This window comes from Pteropus alecto, unplaced genomic scaffold (assembly GCF_000325575.1).
Source record: "Pteropus alecto unplaced genomic scaffold, ASM32557v1 scaffold258, whole genome shotgun sequence".
NCBI lineage: Eukaryota > Metazoa > Chordata > Mammalia > Chiroptera > Pteropodidae > Pteropus > Pteropus alecto.
Window position 1 is genome coordinate 768,191 of NW_006441076.1, and position 9,551 is coordinate 777,741.

The window sequence follows — 9,551 nt, forward strand, 5'->3', positions numbered from 1 at the left end:
TTTGGGTTTCCTCATGTGCAAAACATAGAGTTGGACTTTTTGATCTGAAACTCTCTCTACCCCTTATTGTTTTTTATTCATTGTCTCTGTTATTTGTTTCTTCCTCTTGCTCTTCCAATTCATGAGTTTTGAAATTCCTTTGCCCTACTTCATGTTTATGGGTAGAGTTGCTTCTTATCCTCTAATTAATAATTTAACGTAGATCCTGACATGCAAACTGAATTTCAAGTTTAATCAAAATATTTTCCCAAACTTCAGGTCATCTTATATCTTTCATGAACAAGGTCTCTCTTCACAGCCGCATCTGTGGTTTCTCTGAATTTAATGCTAGAATCCTGGCTTGTGCAGAGTAAAATAGACTATAACTGTCACCAGATTAACTCACGTGTAATTACAGAGGAAAGACAGAATCGTTATATAAGCATACCCACAAATAATCTCTCCCAATTAGAATGTTTCCAGTAGAATGCCTGTTAGTGTTTAATATCAAATTTTGTAGAATAAACATACTTCTCAATATAATATTTTTCCTCTAATCTTTGTGTCCTGACTTTATACATTTTTAATAGGAGGAGTGTTCAAGCTGTAAATTAAATACAAAAGGCATTTTGAATTTAAATGAAGAGAATTCATCCCTTAAATATTCATGGTATTGAGTGGAATCGCAGTTTCATACTCAATATGACCATTCTCTGTCATCATTCATTTGTTATGAGAACATTTCTACAGAACCTATCACATTTAGATGTTATTTTGTTTAACTGAACAAGATTGTAGAGAAAGAAGCAAAAAGAGAGACAGAGATTACAGTGAAAGAATAAGCTGCAACTTATATGTCAATTATTTATCATTTTAACCATATTATTGGACAATTAGAAAAAAATCAAGGTTTGATATAGGAATATGATATCTATCTATATTTTTCTGTCTGTCTGTCCATCCATCTGTCTGTCCATCCATCCATCCATCCATCCATCCGGTTAGATGTGCAACATATTATATTTTTCCCAATTAAAATAATTGGAGCCCAGCCAAGTTGGCCTATATCTCTCACTGATTACAACTAAAATCTCTGGACAGAACAGGCAACCACCTGAGGAATCTGAAATGTAAACAAGCGCAGGCAGATAGACAACAGAAATCAAAACCTGAGTAATAGCCCATAGTGGAAATTAATATTATATTTTTCCCCTTTTGTCTTCTGGCCTTCACCCAAATTCTGAAATAGTACATTGTGTGCCAACAACAAAAACCACCTGTTATTAGCCATTGAACAAGGAAAACAGCTCCCTACATATCAAAGAGTGGGAGAGAAATCTCTTTTTTTCTGCACTTTTTTCTAACAGCACTGTCCTGAGGACAGTCCCTGTCATAAAAGTGCACAGCTGTGGTGGCTGCAACACAAGTACTTAAAACCCCGAAGAAAACTTGTCTCTTTGGCTGGAAGAAACAGGAAAAGGAGTTCTTGTTGACCAACGAGTGTGGAGAAAATCCTTGTTATTTTCTTCTTTGTCTTTTCTCTCACCACCTTTTTCTGAATAATTCAGTCAAATATAATTGCACAACAGCATAAAAGTCTAGAACTCCAAGAGAACTTCATTTTCCAGCCAGAGGCATCAATTAAAGGAGCTTGGAGTATCGGAGCATGTGGGAGAAATCCCAGAGAGAAGAGATCTGAAGAAAAGCATCTCTTAAACCTGTATTTGAAGCAACATAAAATTCCAGCCTGACTTTTAAGCTTCAAATGAGCGGAACAGATCCAAAGAAGTATACCAAAGGCTTCAAGAAATTAACCATATAAGCAACTGCCTAAACACCAGATTGGCCTCTGAGTAGCAAATGTGGTGGTCAGACTGAAACAGCATAAAAGAGCTTAGAAAACTTAATTGACATTGGAACCACTGCACACAGAAAGTGAGACAGAATTCACATATGGAAACTGTGTTGTTTCCAACTAAAACAAAAACACAAAAGCAACATTTTCCAAAAGATTTTAGTAAGCCCAGTATTAAAAATATACAAGATACAGCCCAAACTCACTCAGCATACAAAGAACTAGGAAAATCTGATTAAACTTAAGGGAAAAGACCATCATTAGATGCCAGCCCTGAGATGACACAGATGGTGGGATTATCAGACAAAGACTTAAAGCAGTCGGTTATAACCATGTTCAGTGAGGTAATGGTGAATACACTTGATATGAAAAGAAAGATATACATTATCAGTACAAAAATTGAAACTAAAAAGAATTAAATGGAAATTTTAGAACTGAAAAATCAATGTCTGAAATTTAAAAAAAATATTAAATGAGCTCAATAGCAAATGGGAGATAAAAATGAGAGGAAAGAATCTGTGAATTTAAAGATAGAGCAAAAGAAATTACACAATCTGAAGAATAGAAAAATACTGGAAAAAAAAAAAAACCTCAAGGATTTGTGGAACAATAAAATAATTGTGAATATATTTCTGTTAATATTTCTGTGCCAATTAAGCCAATTGAACTAGACTGCTAAACCTTCAAATAAACGCTTTATAAAACTTTTTCAAGACTGCCATGTGATATTGTTCTTTAAAACTCTTCACCTCAACCATTCTTTCTCTCATTTCATTAATTTAGTCATTGATTCAAGAATATTCATTGAGTACATTCTACAGGCTTCCAAAATTAATATGATTTTATATTACGTATATGTAGGTATGATTTGAAAAACATGCAGTCATCCTTCATTGTAGGAAGAACTTTTTGTCAATTTAAAGTTGAAAGGAAGCATGAGGAAATAGAGAGATCCCTACCATGGATAATGTTCAAACTTAAATTGACTTTGGCAGTGAGAGTATAAAACAATCCAAATTTCAAGTAAATAGCTAGATTAAATAACCATTTAAATAAATAATTCTTATAATTGGGATGACTTTCATACAAATATATGTTGTTTTAAACTGGTAAATTGATAGTAATTTGTTACATGGAAACTAGTACACAATTTAAGAAATTCTAAGGGTTATGCTATTTAATTTATTAATGAGGGACCAATACAATGTTGAGACTAATCTAAAAGAGAAATTGAAGAGCTATGTAAAAGTAATATAAAGGAATGTATAAAATTGCTAGATTATATACATAATTGGTTATTGACTTACAGGGTTTTAAACTGTAACTTCTGGGTTATCTTTTCTACCAATTATTTATGCTTGTAAGTGAAAATCCATAATTTACCATGTAACATCATCATGTCTGGGAGCATGAATCAATAGTAAACTAACAAATTTCACTCTTCTAATTAATCTTTAGGTGAACTGTGAATTCTATGATATTGAAAGGACATTACCACTCCCTCCCCCAATTTTTCCTTTTTTTCTTCTAATTTTGGATAATTCATGCACATACACATATACACAGAGACACACACATACACACCAGCTAAAACGTATGTTAAAGTACCTTGTAAAGATGTAAAGCATGAGTTAAAACAAGTAGAAATATGCAGTTATTTAATTTATATGCATGTATGGTGTTTATAAACACAAAACCAATATGTGGTAGACAGAATTCTAATATGGACGCTGAAATTCCCCATCTCCCCTCTGTACACAAGCTTTCTATAATCCCTTCTCTGTGAGTGAGTGTGTAGGACTTGCAAGTCTGATGAGATTTCTCTCCTTGATTGGGTTACCTGGTATCACAAAGGTGAAGAGATTTTGCAATTGTAATCAAGGTTCCTAAGAAACTGACTTTGAGTTAATCAAAAGTGAGATTATCTTGACTGAGCTTGACTTAATTAGGGGAGCCTTTCAAAAGAGGATCCACGTCTTTCCTGAAGAGAGGAATAGAAATTCAAAATGAGAGAGATTCTTCTGCTCATCTTAAAGAAGCAAATGCTATGTTGTGAACTGACTATGGAGATCGCCATATGGCAAAGACCTAGGACAATCTAGCAGCTGAGAGTGGTCCCCCCATGACAGCAAGAAAATGGGAACCCTGTCTTCCAATTACATAGAACCGAATTCTGCCAACAACCTAAAGAAGTTTGGAAATGAATTTTTCCCAAGTCACATTTCCAGATGAGACTGCATTCCAGACAACACCTTGGTTTCATTCTATTGAAACCCTGAGCAGAGGACTCATTTAAAATATATCTGGGCACCTAATCTACGTAAACTGTGAGATAATATATGTATGTTGTTTTAAACTGGTAAATTGATAGTAATTTGTTACATGGAAACTAGTACACAATTTAAGAAATTCTAAGGGTTATGCTATTCAATAAAGTCAATTACTTTTATAATTCTACCAGGGTAGTATATGTCAACACATAACAAAATAAATACATTCTAATAAGTGATTCCTCAGCATTTTCAAATATCTTCTAAAATAATGAATCATCCAGAGCATCAGATTATTTATTCATCTTGATGCTTTCAATGAATCATACTCTCAATTTAAACTTGGGTCTAAACTTCTAACCAAATAATGTTGTTCTGCACATGTAGAAGAAAAATGTACTTCAATCTGTACTTGGGTTATTAAGGTAATTAGCTAACTCTTGAGGAAGATAAGATTTATTTTTTAATGACAACTGCCATGAATTAAGTTCTGTGGAAAGCAGACACTGAGATGGAGTTTACCATTCAGGAGTTTAGTAAGAGTATCTTTATTTTTATTATTTTTACTTTTATTTTTTCGAGGGAGAATTTTTATTACTTTTATGTACAGAAAACTCAACAGTGTATCCTTAGTCTAGTTTGGTGGCTAGTTTTTTAGCCTTTGCCTTTTCCAGCTTGGCAATACGAACCACCAATTTTGGGCCCAGGATATTGCCTCCCTAGCGATGACGGATGTCATCATATCTTTCATTGTAATTGGTTCTGATAGCTTCCACCGGCTTAGCCAGAGCTCATTTTTCTTCCGAGTTAACATGTGTGGAGGCAATGGTGGTGCAGATCTTGTGGACCAATCTCCCAACCTTGCTTTCTCCTTGATAATGCTGTGGAGAATCCCCACCTTACAGCACAGGGCAAGCAGGAAGACAACCAGGTCAATGGGATCCACATATGTGCAATCACTACTGGCTGAGCCTTCTTGTTCTCCACCAGTGTGGTGACAGTATTAACCCCTGATGGAAGGACAAGTGGCCTCTTGGTGGGGACATCCCCTTTGCTGTCAGCGCCAGCCAACAATCTCTACTTCTTCTCTTATTTTGTCCCTGGTCTGTACTTGTGGGCCAGCTTAAGCCTATGAGTAGCTGTTGGGTGGTCCAAGGCCTAAGATGAACTGGTTATTCACAGAAAGTACTTTTAGGCACTTATGGAGACTAACCCTTTGCAGCTGCAGCCATTTGACAAAGCAAGTGAGGTTTTTTTTGGGCTAGATGTCCTGTCCAATGCCAAAATTCTTGGACCTTTTCTTAAATGGGATTTACCACCTTCTTGGCCTCCTTCTTCATCATGACACAGGGGCCCACATCACCTTCTTCCCCAGAGCTCCTTGTTCCTCTTTTGTCCTCTCTTCATATTCCATCTGCTCATTACCCATATTTGATTCAGTGTTTTGCAGAAAGATTCATTTGTCTTTTCCAAAACAGAGAAACATTTTAGATAAACCTTTTTAAAAAGTCTGATAAACCTTTTCTGGAATATTTTCCTTTATTTATTTATTTTTTAATCTGTGCTATACTGAATCCATACTGAAATCTGAGTTTATGGATTTTCAGTGATGCCTCCCTCTTCTAGGTGCTAATATCTGCTTTAACAGGGTAGAGTGTATCCTTTGATGTTAATCACTATTCTAGAAAGGAAATGTAGTTACATATTTTACTGATATGCAGAAGAATGTTGCTTTGTTATTATCATTAAAGTCGCCATTGCAAGAAACTATTTCTTTTTTCCAAATGATACTCCTCATAAAAATATTATTCTTGAAAATCCTAATATCCTTATGTTTACTCCCCTGACCCATTAACCTCTATTTTGTTTTAGACATAGAACATATCTTTGGCCTCTATGTTATAGACTGGGTATTTCCAACAGAGTTACCTCTAACACAGAACACACTTCCTAAAATGCCAGTCATTTCAGTCTTTTGCTTAAAAATGCAGAAGATAACATGGTGTAGGTGCAAAAAGAACACTGACTAGTAAGTCAGGAGTCCTACATTTTATTAGCTGTGTGATTTTCAAAAGATTCTTAACTCCTCTGGTTTTAATTCCTCATTTGTAATACAGAGTACCTGTCACAAACTGATGTTTTAATGAAAAAACTCTATTGTGCTTTGTAAACTATAAGTTATTTTACAAATATAGCCAATTATTATCACATCACATCCAAATCTCTCTGTTTTTCAGAGCCTTCTAAAACTTGACTTTATACTATTTGTCCAGCATTATTTACCATTCCTCCTTTACATTCAGTCTGTATTGGCAGCAGACAAGGTTTTTTCTATGCCTTTCCAAAATCACCATAATCGCTTATTTTCATTCTTGCACTTTTGCTCATGCCTCTCCTTATTCACCTGACTTTTTCTCTGATTTCCCCTCTACCTATCAAAGCCTATCATTTTCCAAGGCTCATCTCAGTGATGAAGCCTCTTTTGAATAATCTAATTTCAAAGTGCTAATGAAAATTATTTTTATCTTTTTTGACATTGCATTTGCTATACACTCAGTGATCATGTATGGCAACATTTCTGTTGTTTAAAACACTATGTAACTTCACTTTTGGAATTGACATTCAGAATCTGCTTATGATACATTTACATATAAACACATACACACACAAATGAAACTGATTGTGTTGTAGTCCTAACTTACTTTTGAAGTTGCCAAGAGCCTACTTTATTTAAATATGCCCATAAAATATTATGAAAACAACTAGTTTAAATTCTAAAGTATTAACTTGGAATTGGGAAACAGATCTAAAGGCATAGTTCTCATAGTCCTTATCCCATAGATATTTATAGTTTGAAGAGTAAAATAAAAAATAACGGTTACAAATCAGGATATGATAACCAACATTAAGAGAGGAACGAATTGCTATAAATATATAGTTGGGATAGAAATGGAATAGGTTACCTGGAGGAGATAAAACATGAATTAAACATTGATGGATAAGAGATTGATTAAAAGGGACACATTTGTGACAGAAGGAACAGCATACACAGTAACAGGAAAATTATGGGATGATTATGTCAATACATGAACATTTGTATGGGTATCTGTATGAGAGCACAGTAGGAGACAGTTTAGTTAAATTGCAGTCATATTATGTAAAAGCTCCACTGGCAGACTATAACATACATATTTGATTCTTTGGTGGTGTTGGCCATTGTGAGATTAATTAAAGATGTTTGAACAGGAGAGTAATTGAAGCAACTTGTGCATTAGAGAAGTTTAATATGGATATGACATGAGATTATTATTAATGTAAGAAGGAGATTCCAAATAAAGTTAGAGAGTTCATCTTATAGGTCATTAAAGGCCATAGATAATGAGGCATCAACCAGAGGAGAGCTTTAGGAGTGAAGAGGCTGTATTGATATGAGACACTAAGTGTATATTCAGACTAATGAAGTACAGTCAAACCTGCCTCTACATTTTTGAGCTAGGTGGGTTGTAAAAGTGTTAGTACCATTAATAAAGCCTGGAAACAAGCAGATAATGATTTTGCTTTGTTTATCTAGAGTTCGTTTACATAATTTCTGGCGAGATATTTAGGACAATATATCTTATCTGTCAGGCGTGGGCTCAAACAAATGACAATTAAAGATTTTCATTGAATATATATATAACTATATATATAGTTATAGTTATACACATACACACACATATGTTCATATACACACACACACACGGATCAAGTAATAGAATAGATTTTTACTGTAAACTCATGAAGCAGCTTCAGTCATGAGTAGATTTAGAAGAAAAACAAATCATCAAGACTGACTTTCTTTTCATCTCTTACTATATGTAAGGTCCATTGCAAAGTTACACATGATTGCCCAGCAGATCTAGTTTCCTTCTTTGTGGGGCATTTTACTATACCTGTTTTATCCTCTCAGTTTCAAGTAGATGGGTAAAGTGTGCTCAGAATGTATATGTTGGATATGGTATAATAACGTGAGTGTGGCCACAGGAGGAAATGAGAACAAAGCTTGAAAAGAAAAAGTTTATTATATTCATAAGGCCCAGAGAGAGAGAGTCCACACATTCCATGCAGGGCTACAGAGGAAGCTCCAGGTTTTGGTCAGGTAGCAAAAGACAGGAGCGAGAGGAAAAGTCTAGGCTAGAGCCTTATTGTAATTTTCTGCAGAAAAAGCAAGGCAAGGCATAGAAAATAGTTTAGGATTGGCTAGGTTGAGGTTGAATAATTATTGAAGGACTTGGGCTATAGGAGTAGTGGTCTCTAGTTATTTGATCCCAGGCCCTGGGATAATTTAGAGCAGAGGAAATATTGGTTTATGTGTGAAAAGTCAAATAAGGAAGTTGTTGGAGCTATAGACTTAGGAATTGTTGATTTGTATAAGAAGGACATCCTCTTGACTAGATCATTTTGCTATCTCTAAAAAAGGACTAGCCTTGGGAGGGGGAGTCATTATCCAGCAGCAAGATTTTTGAGATGTAAAAACATTATAAAATGCAGAGAACAACAACAACAAAAATAACTATGATTAACACATGAAAGGAACATTCATTTTTCCCCCCCTGGCATTTCCTGCAAAAATCCTGAGAGTCACTCCATTTGGTTTTATTTTCATCACAAACCTATTGTTAAAAAAAATAATAATAACATTGTTCAAGGGAATATAAGGTACTATCAGTGTAAATGAAGAGGTAAACTGAGGCAAGCTCAAATTACCAGAAATTGTTTATTCGGGAATAGCAGAGGAATTGTGATTTGGAAAATGCACACTATAACAAGCTATAAGTAAGTCTGTTGAAGGTATGGGGTGAGCTGTATTTATGGATAAGGAGCCCAAAGAGGGAAAGTCCCTCTAGAATCTAAGCAAGAAGTTCACTGGTTTGAAAATGGGGAGAGATTCTTGGAGGATGTCCCTAAGTCTAGGACTTCTGCAAATGAATCCTTTATGAAAATCAGTTCTTTGGTTCCCTTTCTCGGAGGGCACATGCATCAGATTCTGCATTTCACATTCTCCAATTCTATTTTAGATTGGAATCATTTGCAGTACTTATTCGAATCTTCAAAGCTTCCTTTGAAGATTCAAGCCTCATTAAATTAAAAATAGAAACTGTGGAGTTGATGCCAGCATCAGGCTACATAAGAAGTCCCTCTTTTTTGTATTCCCTTTTAACAACAAAAATTTGGCATTCATCCAGGAACAAAGTACCTCTGAGGGAATTTTGGGATCCAGAACCATACACTAAGGGACTCAGGGAGTCTCACCCGTCTTTGCATCGAGTAATAGGCAGACAGACTTTGATATGGGCTGTGGAACCACCAAGAAGCTGTGAACCCCTCTTGGCCTGGGTCAGAGAACACCTGGTGAGTGCTGGCTTGGGCAGATATCCATAGATGAGAAAGCTTTTGTAAAAGTCCAG

General features: G+C 35.2%; 1 pseudogene; it reads right to left on the reverse strand.

The window, feature by feature from the left end:
* Nucleotides 1-4,733: 4,733 nt before the first annotated feature.
* On the reverse strand, nucleotides 4,734-5,447 carry LOC102897544 (annotated as a pseudogene).
* Nucleotides 5,448-9,551: the final 4,104 nt, after the last annotated feature.